The following is a 16,803-nucleotide window of genomic DNA, read 5'->3' as shown; positions in this document are numbered from 1 at the left end:
AAAACCTGGAAGCAACTTAGGTGTTCAATGACAGATGAGTGGCTGAGAAGTTATGGTATACATAAACAATGGAATACTACTCAACTATTAAAAATGGTGAATTCATCTTCTTCACCTCATCTTGGATAGAGTTGAATGAATCATATTAAGTGAGATCAGCCAGAAAGAGGAGGATAAATACAATACGATCCCACTCATAGACAGAAGTTGAGGAATAAGAACAGAAGGGAAAACACAAAGCAGAACTTAGACTGGGTTTTGGTGTATTGCACCAAAGTAAATGACCCTGGGGCAGGGAGGAGTACTCAGGTCCTGGAACATGATGACAGGGAGGTCTTGGAGGGAAGGTTGATTGTTATGTGGAAGATGAGGAATGTTACACATGTACTGACTACTGTATTTTACTATTGACAGTAAATCATTAATCTATCTATTAAAGAAAAAAATAACAGGAACTAATTACAGAGTTTTTGTGCAGATTAGTGTATGTATGCTTCACAATAAATAACCACTCAGAAGGGTTAGAAATCTCCTAAAGGGTTATCCGTTAATAAAATAAACTGGTGAGATTAGTTTGACAGTGACTACAAATTTTGGAGTGTATATGAATGGCATGGGGGCTGATTGGCAGAGGTTGTATTATAGAAAAGATCTAAAGTGTGAAGTAAATGAAAACTTGAACCAGGAGGTGAAAACTAGAGAGGACTTAAAATCTACATAATAAAGAAAAGGCTAATATAGCTACAGAGAAGCAACAGCCCCTGTGAAAGCTGCCACAAAGAGATGAAGCTTTAGTCAGTGGAATAATTATGGTAACTACAACAGAAATAGGAACTGGATGAGAGAGAAAGGATGAGGAAAGAGGAAGAAACTATGTCAGAGATTAAGGTTTGAAACTGAAAAGTAAAGATCAAACCAAATCACTCAGTGAAGTTTTGGGATTTATCTAAAGAGAGGACATTGAGAGAAAGAGAGAAAGAGGGAGAGGGAGAGGGGGAGGGAGGGGGAGGGAAAGGGAAAGGGAGAGGGAGAGGAGGAGGGGGAGGGGGAGGGGAGGGGGAGGCAGAAGGAGAAAGAGAGAGGGAGAGAGAGACAGAGACAGAGTGAGAGAGAGAGAAAGAGAAGAAAGGGAAAATGAGGAAGAGATGAGACAGAGTAGCATACCTGAAAGGAAGAGACATAGTACAGAGGCAAGATGAATATTAAAGTAAAGCAAAATCAGGGACTTGAGAAGTTCAAGTGTCATCAGCTCAAGAGCAGTAAAAATCAAAAAGGTGTTACCATATGCAAGGACATGGTTCAAGCCCCAAGTCCCCATTGTAGGAAAGAAGATTTATGAATGGTGAAGCCATGGTGCAGGTGTCACTCTGTCACTTTCCATCTCCCCTGTCCCTCTCAATTTCTCTCTGTCCTGGCAAATAAAAAAGAAATAAAATTAAAGAAAAAATGAAGGGATTAATAGAGCAGCCACACAGTAGATAGACCATCCAGAATGCAGAAGAAGCCCCCACTGAGCATGCCCAGGTAATAGTTACATATGCCCACTGACCATGATGGAAGATAGCCCTATCACTCAGGCTTTTACTTTCCTCTTTGGAGATAAAAGGATTTAAAGAGCAGCTCTTCAGTCCCTTCCTCCTGTAAAATTCTTAACAAAATCAGAGCTCCAGTGCAGAAAATGGGTTGTGTGGAATTAGAAACTGAATACTTAAAAAAAAAAAAAGGAGGTAGTGACTGAACACTGTATTTTCCAGAATGTTTAAGGTGAAAGGAAGTGCATAAAGGCTTCGAGGACAAACAAGGTCAAAGCAAGGCAAATTTGTCACCATAGGTGCAAAACACTGCACTGTGCTCCTGTGAGAAAATAGAGTTGGCAAACATAATGAGTACTGTAGAATAAAATAACAAAGAATTCTATGAAGGATGTTCTTTCTCTCAGAGTCTCTGCAAAACAGTCTGCGTCTTACAAATTCAGGTGAATTTATCAGTCTGTGAAGGTGGGAAAGTCAGGGTCATGGAAATCCATGAAAAGAAAAACAAGAACAACAAAACCAGTACCTTATAACAGGGTATAGATATAAATTTGAATGCCTTTGGGTTTGGGTTTCCTGTTCTTGATTTTCTAGAAGTCCAATAATAATCTTGATCTCATGTTCACATGCTATTCTAACCATGTACATTATAAAGCGTTATAGTTACCACCAAGGATTTCAGTATGCAACAGCTTCTGTATGTACTATGCTTAAGACTTCATGTTTGTGGAGCTTAAATGAGAATGAAGTTTAATTGAGTAGCAGAAGCCTAAAACTGTCATGATGTGTTGGCAATGACTAAACCAACCATTTTTTTAATATAGTGATTTACCCCCTGATAAAATGGTTCTGGGGTAAAATAACCTTAGATGAAGGGCTCTCCAATACATGAATGCACATTTTAAAGGAAATAGCTTAGAAAATCACTCAGCAGATAATCCTTCAAATCATTTAGTGAACTTGGGCCTTGAGCAATGAATAGAAGGTTTCTCCAAAGAAAGATTTACTCAGAAATAGAAGATTGCTCTTTCACAGATGATGTTATTAAGAAAATGATTTGTGTTCAAGAATGAGAACCTTGGACTTATCAAAAATCCTTTGAATTCAAGCCCAGGAAATCTGCCTGGATTTTGACTTCACATTTGTCAAGTGTATCTGATATACAGATCTAACTAAGCAAGACTCAATATTGTGAGGTTATAAGTTTTGAACTTCTTCACTTAGGTCACACAGACTTTAGTTTAAGTATAATTTCCTTCCAAAAAGGTAACAATTGGTCCTAGACAGACCCTCTGATTTGCTGTAAAACAAAGAGAGTATTGTCGTGCTGTGCCGCGGAGAAGACAGAGAGTAGATCCGGAGCGAAGAGGAAACACAAATCTTTATTTGTGCTGGCACCTTAGAGTTGGGTGAGAGAGAAGCAGGTTGGGCCACGTGGAGGTAGCAAAAATGGCTGCCTCATGCAGTAACCTTCCCTGCGTCTAAACACCGAAGTGAAGAGCTGGCAAGAGAGCGAGGTGCGGAAGAAGAAGGGCTTTTATGGGAGTAGCTCTCACGAGAATGGGAAGGGGGAGGAGTAACCATAGCACTCCAGGGTAGGATAATAACACTTGTGAGAATGGGAAGGGGGAGGAATAACCAGAGCACTGCAACTATTGCAGGGAATAGACAATGCCCTGAGGGCACAACATGGTGAAACAGGTGCTCCGAGAATGTACCAACTCTCACAGGAACTAACAATAGCCTGAGAGGACAACATGGCAGATGTGACTACATCTGCACAATTTCCCAGCAGAGTATAGTCTTTATTTTGGCATTCAGGAAGGTATCTTGATTATAAACCCAACCCTGCTGATTATTTAACAGGTTGATAACAACTAATCTTTGCATAAAATTTGGTTATTTACATATCATTTCAATATGAATCATCTCATCATATCTTTATAGTCATCTTGAGAGGTACTTATTATTTCCATTTGTAGGTGAGAAAAACATGACTTACCTAACAATGTACAATTTATACATGGTTCAGATCTTTTGCTGACACAGTGTTATGCGTTTTCTAGTTTACATATGCATCCATTTATACAACCAATACTTGTTGATGCAAAAAAAGCAAAAAAGGAAAAATTAAGAGTCATATCTTGGTCACAATTATTTTAGTTCTCTGCTACACAGTTTTAATTGTTTTAGTTGTAACCCTTCAAAAATGACCTCTAATACCTCTAACTTTTAACCTCTAACCTATAATATGCTTTTGGGAAGACTTTACTGAGCAGTAAAATGGGAATTAATTTAACTTAACAGTAGGTACTAATTCTGGATCCTTAAGAGATAGAGTCGAATCCTAGGGAGTGAGAAATTTAGAGAAATAACAGCATAAAGGGAGAACAGCAGACAGCCAAGTAGAGAGTATGAGTGGTGTTTTTCTTTTCTTTTGTTTTGTTTTTACTTTATTGGTTGGATTAATGGTTACAGTTGACTGTAAAATATAGTAGTTGGTATATGTATAGTATTTCTGAGTTTCCCACATAACACTTTAACCCTCCCATCTGGGTCCTTCTTTGCCATCATGTTGCAGGACCTGAATACACCTCCTCCCTGCCCCAGAGTCCTTTATTTTGGTGCAATGCACCAACTCCCATCCAAATTTTGCTTTGTGTTTTTTCTTCTATTCTGATTTTTCAACTTCTATCTATGGGTGGGGTCATCCTATATTCATCCTTGTTTTTCTGTATTATCTCACTTTAAACGATTCCTTCAAACTACATCCAAGATGAGGTGAATAAGGTAAATTCTCTAATTTTAATAGCTGAGTAGTAGTCCATTGTATATATACCACAATTTACTCAGCTTGAGTGGTTTTGATTGCACTTTTTTTTTTTCTCTTTTGGTTCAAGTGTAGTCACAAAAATGTGATCATCTTATCTGAACCTATTGGCATGAAATTTAAAAATATTTACTAATGGTAGAGAAGAGAAGCTAAAGGGGAGGAGAGAGAGAGAGAGAGAGAGATGCAATGCCAGAGATTGAAATCAGAATCCCATGCTTAAGATTCCCACACTTTATCCACTTTTCCACTTCCCAAGACACACTAATCTAAAATTTCATATGTAGGGCTGGGTGGTGGTGTATGTTACAATGTGCAAGGACACAGGTTCAAGCTCGCACTCCTAACCTGCAGGGGAGAAGCTACAGTGCTGTAAGTCTCTATCCCTCTCCCTCTCTTTTCCCTCCCCTCTCTCTCTGTCTCTAATAAATTGACAAATAAAAAATTCAAATGAAGACCATCAAGGAAAAATGCAGAACATATGGATGACATACAAAATGATAATAGTAATATTGCCTACACAGTTGGGTTACTTAGACAGTCACATAGTTGATAACACAACAAGTTCATAGACATAGCTGGCATATAGAAATGTCTAATAAATGGTGGTCTGGGAGGTGGTGCATTGGTAAAACTTTGGACTCTCAAGCATGAGGTCCCGAGTTCTATCCCCTGTAGCACATGTGCCAGAGTGATGTCTGGTTCTTTCTCTCTTCTCCTATCTTTCTCATAAATAAATAAAGTCTTAAAAAAATAAAAAAGAAATGTCTAATAAATGGTGGCTGCTGATATTGTCTATGACAGCTCCAAATATCCTAGAAGGAGAGCTTAATCCTGAAAAGTAGTTCTCAATAGTGATTATAATTATAGTTTCGGTATTTAGATTTAATCCACAAACACTGAAGGTTTTTAGCATGTTATTACATAAACTAAATGTCTATAATATTGAAAATGAAGTAAAGTAACTGTTGTATTTTAACCCTAGACAAGTATTAACACATGCCCACATATATTACCTGCCAGTATATAACCACAGTGTAAGGTAGTTAGTTATGTAGTAAATAATATTTATCTTTTTGTACAAACAACTTGATAGCTTTTTGGTAACAATGATGAAAATGTCAAATGTTATATGGAAAATATTTATTTCATCTTCTTGCTCAATATAGATGACCAAACTACCTTGAGTTATTTTAAATATGACCCATTTAGTAGAGCTGAAACTAAGTTTGTCTTTTTTAATGAAAAATTATTAGTGCTTTAATAATTACTGACAAGATTGTAAGATAACAGGAGTATAATGTCATATAGTTCCCATCAACAGAGTTCTGTGTCCCCATTCCCTCCACTGGAAACTTCCCAAGTCTTTATCTTTCTGGGATCAAAATTCTTTTTGAGGTATAGAAGATGGGAGTTCTAATTTCTGTAATTGCTTCTGCACTGGACATGGATGTTGGCAGGTTGATCCATACTGCCAGCCTGTTTCTATCTTTCCCTAGTGGGTTAAGGCTTTGGAGAGGTAAGACTTCAGGACACATGGTGAGGTTGTCTTCCCAGGGAAGTCAGGATACTGTTACGGTAGTTTCTGCAACCTGGTGGCTGAAAGGTGGTAAGATATAAAGCATAACAAAATGTTTAATAAACAGGATCTGAAAGGTAGGAATAGAGCAAATGAAATTAGGGGTCATCCCTTTCCTTTCATAGTATACTCTAATTTCATCTCAGGTGGTTCACTTTCTAACAAAGTCCCAAAACCTAGATATACACCAGTTTCTGTGAGAAAGAACATATGTTCACATGTATCCATAAACTACTGCAAAATATATGCCTGAAAGCAGAAGTGCACTAGAGTTTGCAGTGAGTACCCCCCTAGCACTTCCTTTCCACTATTCCAAGCTTTGGGTCCATGATTGCTCAACAATTTGTTTGGCTTCGTATGTTAACTCTCTATTCAGTCACCAGGTTCCAGATGTCATCAGGATGCCGGCCAGGTTTCCCTAGACTGAAGACCCCACCAATGTGTCCTGGAACTCCGCTTCCCCAGAGACCCACCCTACTAGAGAAAGAGAGAGGCAGACTGGGAGTATGGACCGACCAGTCAACGCCCATGTTCAGTGGGGAAGCAATTACAGAAGCCAGACCTTCTGCCTTCTGCAACCCACAATGACCCTGGGTCCATGCTCCCAGAGGGATAGAGAATGGGAAAGCTATCAGGGGAGGGGGTGGGAAATGGAGATTGGGTGGTGGGAATTGTGTAGAATTGTACCCCTCCTACCCTATGGTTTTGTTAATTTATCCTTTCTTAAATAAAAAATAATAAAAAAATATATTTTTTTTTAAAAAAGAAAAGAAAAATAGTTGTGGCTATCTTGACTTTATTTACTGCTCTGATAGGAAGTACTTTATTTTACCTGTGGTACTTTTTTAATTTATCCCTCTGATACTTAATAAACTTTCATTTCTTGAAAACATTTGGGAGTATGTTCGACTCCCTCTATTTAAACCCCTTCCAACTTCCAAACCCCAATTCCAGCTTCTTTGAGACCAGCTACAGTCTTATGTAAAATTTAAATTTTCTCAGAGTTTAACATGTACTCTTTGAAATCAGTTGAGTATCTTTGACAGAGGTATAAAACTCTGTAGTTTCTATACATATGTTAAAAACTCCTTAACAATAATATAAAGTAATTTTAAATTGGGAACAAGAGCTTAAGCAGTGATATTAAATAGTAGCATATCTTGATCTTGATTTTCACAATAAAATTAAGTGTAAACAATAATCACCAATATTTTATTCTGTGAAGAAGTCTGATTATTTTTTATTTCTCCCTTTTATTTTTCAGATTTTCTGTGGTGTAATTGATGGGGAGGGGTGGCAGTTAGAAGGGCCCAGGCGTATTTTTCTGGATGCATTGGTTCTTGTGATAACAGAAATTTTGTCACTCTGAAAGAAAGGGTGTTTCAGTTACTCCAGAGAAGATGGTTTTGGAGTAAATGGTGTTATAGCTCTGACTAAAAAATTGTCAGTTGTCATATTGGGTGCCTGTGAGTCCTGACTTAAGAAATATGAGTTTCTAAAAGTTATTTTTGTACTTTTTCCACTATATTCCTATTAAACCTACCTATACTGAATGTGTGATAAATTTTAATTTGCAAATTGTGAGTGAAAAGAAATTAAAGTATGTGCTATGAGTTGAAATATATACCTCAAAAGTTCTGTTGAAGTCTTAACGTCCTATACCTCAGAATGTGACTGTATTTAGAGAAGCAACATTTAAAGAAGTAAGCTAAAATGAGATCTACATAGTGTTTCCCGATATAAAATGACTGTTTCCATAGAAGTAGAGGAGATTAACATACAGACACATAAGATGGTCACATGAAAACATAGGGAAGGATAACCATCTACAAACTAGGGAGACTACTAGCTTTTTCCAAAATGGAGACCCCAAATCATCTGCAATATTCCAGCCTTTAGGTTCATGATTAGTCAACAATTTGTTCTGCTTATAGCGTAACTCTTTTTCAGCCACCAGGTGCCAGATGCTAACATCATGGTAACCGGACTTCCCAGGGCAGATTACCTCACCAATGTGCCCTGGAGCCTTGCTTTCCCAGAGCTCTGCCCCACTAGGGAAAGAGAGAGACAGGCTGGGAGTATTGATCAACCTGCCAATGCCCATGTTCAGTAGGGAAGCAATTACAGAAGCCAGACCTTCCATAATGACCCTGGGTCCATACTCCCAGAGGGATAAAGAATAGGAACGCTATCTGGCGGAGGGGGTGGGGTATGGAGTTCTGATGGTGGGCATTGTGTGAAAATGTACCTCTTATGTCCTATGACTTTGTCGGTGTTTCTATTTTATAAATAAATTTTTTTTAAAAAAGAAAGAAACCAATCCTGTGACAGTATCATGTTTGGGGAAATAAAACAGAAAGAGAATGACAAATACCAACTAGTCTCACTCATAAATGGAAATTAAGAAGCAGATATAATAATGGAAAACATAAGGTGAAGCTTGGACTACATATGGTATATCACACAGATAAGCATCAATTTCACTATACAAATTTTTCTTGCTTAATCCCATTAATTATTCACCAAGGACACTCCAGGGAATTAATGATGCTGATATGATTCATCTTGTGAACACTCCTGGGAATAAGTGATTCTTACAGAATATACCTTTGCTTATTTTGAACACACACACACACAAAGAGAACAGAGGGGACTACCCATTATCTTTGACAAGACAACAACTTCAACTTTTTTTTTTTTCCATCTTCTGAAATAGAAAGGAAATGTAACTTGGTGTTTCTTTTCCTCTTGCTTGTTAGAACTTGGTAAATGCCAGCTTGGTTAGATACTGCTTAAATAGTTCCTTTTGAGACTAGATCTTTTGAATGAAAACAAAATTTAGGTGTATTACACAGTGCTGAAGCATGCATTTTATTCTCTGATTTTCATCTTGATAACTTGGGAGGCAAAGGTGTTCCTGGTGATAAAATTCATAAAATTATGAAAGCACTCCTAAGATTGGGCCTGCAGGAGTTTTTATTTTCCCTTGAGTCAGCCCATACCCAGTATGCAAGAATTAGTCAATTACTTTATAATTATTCCTACCAGCTGCAGCTTCTGATTCCAGTCCTGGTTCTCTATTTGCCTCTCTTCTTCCAGCTTCCTGACTAGCAGTTTGCTTTGTGACCTGAGTTCTCTGATAAACCTAAAAAGAGTGATTCACTTTCAGTTTTTCTTTTTCATGTTCTGGGAATGGGAATGCTTACTACCAAACTCTTTACATGAGATGAGAAATAGGAAGTTTCCTGAAATACAATGAAATCATGCTGTGTCTCTCACTCATTTGGTACAATGAATGCAAGACTATGAAATTGTTTGGAAACAAGCAATTTCTCCTTGATTTCTTAAAGTATGGCCATAGACTACATGAAATTTTGATTAAGTTCAGTGCAGTTGTATAACCCTCATACATCTTTTTATATTTTACTCTATTATTCTATATTTTGAGCAAATGACTCGGCACAGAAGTAAAGAAACCAGGCAATCTAAATAGCTAATTTCATATAGAAACACTTAAGCAAATTTCATGCTTTCTCATATTTTAATTAAATTTTCTCTCTGGAGAGTTCTCTAAGTCACTGATTATCAGAGAAATGCAAGTATAGACAACAATGAGGTACCACTTTTTACCCCTGAGAACGCCATACACTAGAAAGGGCAGTAACAATGAGTATTGGGGAGAATGTGGGAAAAAGTGGACAGTCTTGTGTTGTTGGTGGGAGTGGAAAACAGTCTGGAGATTTCTCAGAATACCAGAAATTGACCTACCTTATGATCCAGCAAGTTATCTTTTGGAGATGTACCCAGTGGAAACAAAAACATCTGTCAGAAGAGATCTATGTTCACCTATGTTCATAGCAGCACTATTTGTAATATTCCAAACATGGAAACAAACCAGAGGTCCAACAACAGATGAATGATAAAAAATGTAATATATATATAATCATATATATATTCTATTTAAAATGATGAAGTTATCCCCTTTGTGTCATCCTGGATGGAATGTGAAGGCATCATGTTAAGTGAGATAAGCCAAGAGAAGTAAAAATACTGAATGATCTCATTTACAGACAAGATTTGATAAATAGAAACAGGGAAGGAGAACACAACTTAAACCTTGGACTGGGCATGATGTAGTACATCAAAGAAAAGGACTCTGGGGAAGGAGGGGTAGGGAGGAACTGAAGAGAACCTTGAGGTCCTGGCGTGTCATGATGTAAAGGAACCTAGGTTGTAGGAAATAATATTCTGCAGACAACTTTCACAGGGAGATGAGAAAGCATACCCATGTGTCAATGATTGCACTGTAAACCATTATACTTCCTAATAAAAATGATTAAAATATTCTTTCATGAAAATAAACAATTTGAGAAGCAAGCGACTGTAAAATTTAGTATAGTCACAAAAGATCTAATTCTCAGTATTTTCTAAGCAATGGTATACTGTCTGCCTCACAAGAAGCTGATTCTGTTACCAAAGAAATAATTTTCTCTATTATTTATTTATTTATCTAAAAAAGAAGACATTAACAAAACCATAGGACAAGAGGGGTACAACTCCACACAATTCCCACTACCAGGTCTTTGCATCCCATCCCCCTCCCCTGATAGCCTTCCTATTCCTTATCCCTCTGGGAGTATGGACCCAAGGTCATTGTAAGATGCAGAAGGTGGAAGGTCTGGCTTCTGTAATTGCTTCCCTGCTAAACATGGACATTCACTGGTTGATCCATACTCCCAATCTGCCTCTCTATTTCCCTAGTAGGGTGGGGATCTAGGGAAGCAGAGCTCCAGGACACATTGGTGATGTCATCTGTCCAGGGAAGTCTGGTCGTCATCATGCTAGCATCTGGACCAGGTGGCTGAAAAGAGAGTTAACATACAAAGCCAAACAAACTGTTGGCTAATCATGGACCTTAAGGCTAGAATAGTGCAGATGAAGTGTTGGGGGTACTCACTGCAGACTATTGTATACTTTTGCTTTCATGTATATATTTTGCCCTAGTTTATGGGTACATGTGAATATATGCTTTATCTCACTGGACCAGTCTATATCTAGGCTTTGGGACTTTGTTAGGAAGTGAACCGCCTGGAATCGAATTTAGAGAATACTATGAAAGGAAAGGTCTCACCAGAGTAATGAAGCTGAAGGGCTGTCATTCCACACCTGAAGACTCTGGACACAGTCTGAAGTGAAGCATGCTGAGGTGGTAGTAGTTCATTGAATAGGTTGGGATCGGCATATTTCCTCTATTTTATGAGAGAAAAATCATGGATTGCAAGCTTGGACTTATGGAAACTCAGAGGTTATACAGGCCTCTGTGCTAAACATGAATATAAATGGGCTTAAGTCAGATCGATGGGATAAACAATTACTGGTATTTATATACTTTCCCCATGTTTGGGGACTACTCTCTGCTCTGATCCATTTTTCTAAGCATATTTTCAACTCTGATACCAATGACAGTTTTAGTTCACCTACATGTTAGCTATCAAGTTCAGGCAAAATTACAGTAAAAAATCAAGTCATGGGATTCTAGAATCTTACCTACAACAGACTTCCTAGTTTCTTCCCACAAGATGACCCCTAATTTCTTTTTTTTTTTTAATGAAAGCCCTTTTATTTATTTCTTTGTTGGGGAATTAATGTTTTACATTCAACAGTAAATACAGTGGTTGGTACATGCATAACATTCCCCAGTTTCCCATATAACAATGCAACCCCCACCAGGTTCTCTGTCATCCTTCTTGGACCTGTATTCTCTCCACCCACTCACCCCAGAGTCTTTTACTTTGGTGCGATATGAAAGCCCTTATTTTTTTTTATCTTTCTTTTTCTTATTTTTTGTTTACGAAAGGATTAATTAACAAAACCATAGGGTAGGAGGGATGCAATTCCACACAATTCCCACCACCCAATCTCCATTGCCCATGCCCTCCCCTGATAGCTTTCCCATTCTCTATCCCTCTGGGAGCATGGACCCAGGGTCATTGAGGGTTGCAGAAGGTAGAAGGTCTGGCTTCTGTAATTGTTTCCCCGCTGAACATGGGCGTTGACTGGTCGGTCCATACTCCCAGTCTGCCTCTCTCTTTCCCTAGTAGGGTGGGTCTCTGAGGAAGCGAAGCTCCAGGACACATTGGTGGGGTCTTCAGTCTAGGGAAGCCTGGCCGGCATCCTGATGACATCTGGAACCTGGTGATTGAAAAGAGAGTTAACATACAAAGCCAAACAAATTGTTAAGCAATCATGGACCCAAAGTTTGGAATAGTGGAGAGGAAATGTTAGGGGGGTACTCACTGCAAACTCTAGTGCACTTCTGCTTTCAGGCATATATTTTGCAGTAATATATAGATACGTGTGAACATATGCTCTCTCTCACAGAAACTGGTATATATCTAGGTTTTGGGACTTTGTTAGAAAGTGAACCACCTGAGATGAAATTAGAGTATACTATGAAAGGAAAGGTCTCACCCGAGTAATGAAGCTGAAAGGTTGTCATTCCACATGTGAAGTCTCTGGACACAGTCTGAAGTGAAGCATGTTGAGGTGGCAATCATTGTGTTGGTTAGGTTGTTGATCAGCTGATGCAATATTATTTGATATGGATTGGAGAGGCATACGAGAAAGTGGGCCCTATCCAAGGGTTCCAGGACTGAGGCTCTGTAGTGGAGATGTGAGGTTCCTGCTATCCTAGGGTTCAAAAAGATAATAGATAGTTAATGTTTTCATCACATTATTTGGTAATTGGGTTAACTTTGAAAAGTCCTATTGTTAGGGTTTGCTATACAGTACCCAGTATCTTGTATAAAGCTGTGCTATTGGTTGTTTCTGATCTACTTGGTCTAGGATTTTGAGAGAGTCTGCATATCAATAACACAGCCTATATATTGAAAAGATTCAGTTTGTGTTTTGAAAAACTTTGAGACATACAATTAATTTTCCCCCTCTCGTATTAATTAACTAGTGATTTATATGACTACATTTTACTAGGAGTGTACATAAACACCATTCCCACCACCGAAAGACTGTGACCCATCCCTCCCACCCACTCCCACCCGCCACTGTCCCAGAGGCTGCATGTCTATTCCTCACCACAGGGTTTTTACTTTGGTGCCCTACTTCCAATTTGGTCAGGTCCTGCTTTTAGTTTCCCTTTCAGATCTTCTTAGTCAACTTCTGTTGATGAGTGGGATCATCCCATACTCATCTTTATCTTTCTGACTTAGTTCACTTAACATAATACCTTCTAGCTCTGTCCAAGATGGGTCAGAGAAGGTGGGTTCATTATTCTTGATAGCTGCATAGTATTCCATTGTGTATATATACCACAGCTTTCTCAGCCACTCATCTGGTGTTGGGCACCTGGGTTGCTTCCAGGTTTTAGCTATTATGAATTGTGCTGCTATGAACATAGGAGTACACACATCTTTTTGGTTGGGTGTTATGGAGTCCAGGAGAGGAATTACTGGGTCATATGGAAGGTCCATGTCTAGCCTTCTGAGAGTTTTCCAGACTGCTTCCACAGAAGCTGTACCAATTTACATTCCCACCAGCAATGTAAAAGGGTTCCTCTGTCCCCACAACCTCTCCAGCATTTGTTGCTGCTGTCCTTTTTGATGTATGCCATTCTTACAGGAGTGAGGTGGTATCTTAGTGTTGTCTTAATTTGCATTTCTCTGACAATCAGTGACCTAGAGCAGTTTTTCATATGTTTGTTAGCCTTTTGGATCTCCTCTGTAGTGAAAGTTTTGTTCACATCCTCTGCCCATTTTTGGATGGGGCCATTTGCTTTTTTGGTGCTAAGTTTGCTGAGCTCTTTGTATATTTTGGTTATTAGCTTCTTGTCTGATGTATGGCATTTGACGATCTTCTCCCATTCTGTGAGGGGTCTCTTTCTTTGTTTAATAGTTTCTTTGGATGTGCAGAAGCTTTTCAATTTGATGTAGTCCCATTGGCTTCTTTCTGCTTTAGTCTTCCTTGCAATTGGGTTTGATTAATCAAAGATGTCCTTCAGGTGTAGGTGGGAAAGTGTTTTACTAATGTTTTCCTCTAAGTATTTGATTGTTTCTTGTCTGACATCTAGGTCTTTGATCCATTTGGAGTTGATTTTTGTTTCTGGTGAGATAAAGTGGTTCAATTTCATTCTTCTGCATGTTTCAACCCAGTTTTCCCAGCACCATTTATTAAAGAGAGCCTCCTTTTTCTATTTAATCCTTTGGGCCCCCTTATCAAAGATTAGATGTCCATAGGTTATTTATTTCTGGGCTTTCCATTCTGTTCCACAGGTTTGTGTGCCTATTTTTGTTCCAGTACCATGCTGTTTTGATGATGATGGCTTTATAATATAGTTTGAGATCTGGGAGTGTGATGCCTCCATTTCTGTTTCTTTTCCTTAAGATGGTCTTGGCAATTCTAGGTGTTTTCAGGTTCCAGATAAATGATTGTAGTGTTTGTTCTATTCTCTTAAATAAGCCTGGTGGAACTTTGATGGGTATTGCATTAAATTTGTATATGGCTCTGGGGAGAATATTCATTTTGATGATATTTATTCTTCCAGTCCATGAGCATGGGATATCTTTCTATTTCTTGGTATCAGTTTCTATTTCCTTGAGTAGTGACTCATAGTTTTCAGCATAATAGTCTTTCACTTCTTTGGTCAACTTTATTCCTAGGTATTTGATTGATTTTGCTGAAACAGTAAATGGGAGTGATTTCTGGATGTCTTCTTCTTCAGATTTAGTGTTTGCATAAAGAAATGCCACTGATTTTTGTACATTGATTTTGTACCCTGATACCTTGCTATATTGCCTAATAACTTCCAGTAGTTTTATGCTGGATTATTTAGGTTTTTCTATGTATACTATCATATCATCTGCAAATAGTGAGAGCATGACTTCTTCCCTTCCAATCTGTATTCCTTTGATTTCTTTCTCTTGCCTGATTGCTATGGCAAGAACTTCCAATACTATGTTGAAGAGTAGTGGTGATAGTGGACAGCCCTGTCTAGTCCCCGATCTGAGGGGGAATGCTTTCAGCTTCTGTCCATTGAGTATGATGTTGGCTGTAGGTTTGCTATATATAGACTCCACTATCTTGAAGAATTTCTCATCTATTCCCATTTTTTGTAGAGTTTTGAGCATGAATGGGTGTTGGATTTTGTCAAAGGCTTTCTCTGCATCTATTGAGATAATCATGTGGTTTTTGGTTTGGCTTTTATTGATGTGGTGAATGAAATTGATTGATTTACAGATGTTGAACCAACCTTGCATTCCTGGGATGAATCCCACTTGGTCGTGATGAACAATCTTTTTGATATGTTGCTGTATCCGGTTGGCCAAGATCTTGTTTAATATTTTGGCATCTATGTTCATCAGAGATATTGGTCTGTAGTTTTCCTTTTTTGTTCTGTCCCTATCAGCTTTTGGTATCAGGGTGATGTTGGCTTCATAGAAGGTGGAAGGGAGTATTCTTGTTTCTTCAATCTTATGGAAAAGCTTAAGAAGTATGGGTACTAACTGTTTCCTGAAAGTTTTGTAGAATTCATTTGTGAAGCCATCTGGTCCAGGACTTTTGTTGTTGGGGAGGTTTTTAATAACGGTTTCAATTTCTTTGTCTGTGATTGGTGCATTTAGATTTTGTAGTTCTTCTTGGTTCAGTTTTGGAAGTGCATATGCTTCTAGGAATTGTTCCATTTCTTCCAGATTCTCTAGCTTGGTGGAGTATAGTTCTTCATAGAAGTTTCACATTATTCTCTGGATTTCTGTGGTGTCAGTTGTGATATCTCCTCCATCGTTTACAATTCTATTTATTTGCGTCTTCTCTCTACTTTGTTTTGTGAATCTGGCTAGGGGATTGTCAATTTTGTTTAATCTTTCAAAGAACCAACATTTGGCTTCATTGATCTTTTGTATGGTTCTTTTATTTTCAATGTTGTTTATTTCTGCTCTAACTTTAGTGATTTCTGTCCTTCTGGATGCTTTAGGGTTCCTTTGTTCCTCTTCCTCTAAGTCCTTGAGGTGTGTAGTAAGGTCGTTCATTTGAGCTTCTTCTTGGAGTTTAATATGTGATTGTATGGCTATAAGTTTCCCTCTGGCAAACGCTAGAAGAAGAAGAAGTTTCCCTCTCAGTACTGCTTTAGCTGTGTCCCAAATATTTTGATAGGTTGTGTCTTCATTTTCATTTGTTTCCAGGAACATTTGAATTTCCTGCTTGAGTGAATCTCTGACCCAGTGGTTCTTAAGGAGTATTTTGTTTAGTTTCCAAATTCTGTGACTTTTAATAATTGTCTGTTTGTTGTTAAATGTTAGTTTTACTCCACTGTGGTGTGACAAGATACTTGGGATGATTTCAATGTTCATGAATTTATTGATGCTGTCTTTATGGCCTAACATGTGGTCTATCTTGAGTATGTTTTATGTGGATTTGAAAAGAAGGTGTATTCCAGTTTTTTGGGTGAAGGACTCTGAAAATGTTCAAGACGTCTAGTCTGTCATTCTCTTCATTCAATTCTCTTGTATCTTTGTTGGTTCTCTGCTTTGTTGATCTGTCTAAGTGTGAGAGTGGGGTATTGAAGTCTCCCACTATTATTGTATTGCTATTGATGTATTTTTGAAATTCTTTCAGTAAATGCTTGACGTATTTAGATGGTCCCTCATTGGGTGCATAGATGTTAATGATTGTTAAGTCTTCTTGGCTGATTGATCCTCTAATAATTATGTAGTGTCCTTGCCTATCTTTTATTACTTTATTTAATTTAAAATTTATCCTGTCTGAGATGAGAATGGATATTCCTGCCCTTTTTTGTCGTCTGTTAGCCTGTATGATAGTTTTCCATCCTTTCACTTTAAGTCTGTGTTTATCTT

This window comes from Erinaceus europaeus, chromosome 1 (assembly GCF_950295315.1).
Source record: "Erinaceus europaeus chromosome 1, mEriEur2.1, whole genome shotgun sequence".
NCBI lineage: Eukaryota > Metazoa > Chordata > Mammalia > Eulipotyphla > Erinaceidae > Erinaceus > Erinaceus europaeus.
The sequence above is the reverse complement of the archived record's forward strand: the minus strand, read 5'-3'. Positions refer to the sequence as shown.